This window comes from Benincasa hispida, unplaced genomic scaffold (genome assembly GCF_027475165.1).
Source record: "Benincasa hispida cultivar pf3 unplaced genomic scaffold, pf3_genome.v1.1 HicScf919, whole genome shotgun sequence".
Classification (NCBI taxonomy): Eukaryota; Viridiplantae; Streptophyta; class Magnoliopsida; order Cucurbitales; family Cucurbitaceae; genus Benincasa; species Benincasa hispida.
In genome coordinates, this window is record NW_028327063.1 from 1 (window position 1) to 1,638 (window position 1,638).

The 1,638-nt window shown below is 30.0% G+C and overlaps 1 pseudogene across 1 annotated transcript; it reads left to right on the forward strand.

Moving 5' to 3' along the window:
- Positions 1–129: 129 nt before the first annotated feature.
- Positions 130–991, forward strand: LOC150029790 (GDSL esterase/lipase At1g54790 pseudogene; annotated as a pseudogene). The gene is made up of 2 exons (XR_016527325.1): positions 130–445; positions 543–991. The product of XR_016527325.1 is annotated as a GDSL esterase/lipase At1g54790 pseudogene (transcript).
- Positions 992–1,638: the final 647 nt, after the last annotated feature.

The window sequence follows — 1,638 nt, forward strand, 5'->3', positions numbered from 1 at the left end:
ATTTGAAGGTGGAAGTAGTATCGATAGACTTCATTTTAAAAAAAAAACAAAAAACAAAATAGTTACCAAACCGGGCCTAAAAGATCAAAGTGAACCATAGAATAAAAACTAACTTGTAAAAAATATGAGTGTGTGTATATATATATATATATAACCCTTTTACCTATTTTCCAGAGACTGTATGACAATGGGGCAAGGAATTTTTGGATCCACAACACTGGCCCTTTAGGCTGCTTGGCTCAAAATATTGCTACATTTGGAACTGACCCATCAAAGCTTGATGAATTTGGCTGCCTCATTTCACACAACCAAGCTGCCAAACTCTTCAATTCACAGCTTCATGCTCTCTCTAAAGAACTACAAACCCAATTTGCCGATGCCACCATCACATACGTCGATATCTACACGATCAAATTTAACCTCATCGCCAATTATTCGCAGTTAGGTCAGTCACACTAATTTAAGATCCGTTTGAAATGACTTTAACAAAAGTGTCATTATTCTCATGACTTAAATGATTGTTTTTTTTTACATCGAGGTAGGTTTTGAACAACCTATTATGACTTGTTGTGGATATGGAGGTCCTCCCCTAAACTACGACAGCCGAATCAGCTGCGGGCTCACGAAGATGTTGAATGGGGCGATGGTGACAGCGAAAGGGTGCGATGATAGCTCGAAGTATGTGAATTGGGATGGAGTTCATTATACAGAAGCTGCAAATGAGTATGTTTCATCACAAATACTCACTGGAAAATATTCAGATCCACCCTTCTCATCAGATCTCAAAATGCCTTTCTTTCTCAAGTACTTCAAGTTTTAGCTAGTAATTTTTTGACTTGCTATTTGATTAGATTGATATAACTTCATTTCTATCACACATCCTTATGATCATAACCTGGTTTGTATTATATATGGTAAGAATAATTCAATTGAGGATTATATTTGAAAAACTATGATCTCACTACTATGATATATGATCAATTTTAAATGACATGTCAAATCTACAGTGGTACATCCATAGTATTAAATTTTTGGAAACATATAGATATTTTCATTAATATTTCACGTTTCCATCGGTTAATATCAACATAAGGGGTGAATCGATATTAATTTCCATTATATTGTAGAAAAATCCACTAGAAACAAAATAACACCGACGTAAATATAATAAATAATATATATGTTAACTTGTTCCAAAATTATAAAATGTTTATTTATTTCTTTAATATATTATTTGAATTTTTTGTTTTTATATATATTTTTTAAAATATCTATCAAAATCAACATTTTATCGATATTTTCATAAAATTAAAAAGTCGATATTTCCATCACTGTTGACATTTTAAACCTTGGTTACATCTAAAAAATTATCATTTTCAATAAACATGAGTGGTTTTTAGATTGTTAAATTCATTTTTGTCATATTTAAAATCATTCTAAAACACAATTTTGAATCATAAAATAAAATTAATGTTTAATTTTATATTTTCAAATGCAACTTTGTAGCATCAAAATTGATATTAAATGATGAAAAGTATATTTCGAAATAGTTTTGAAGAATGACAAAAATGATTTTAACTACTTTAAAATCACTCCCAAATATTCTCGAACTATTTCATCAATAACTAGCTAGCTTGA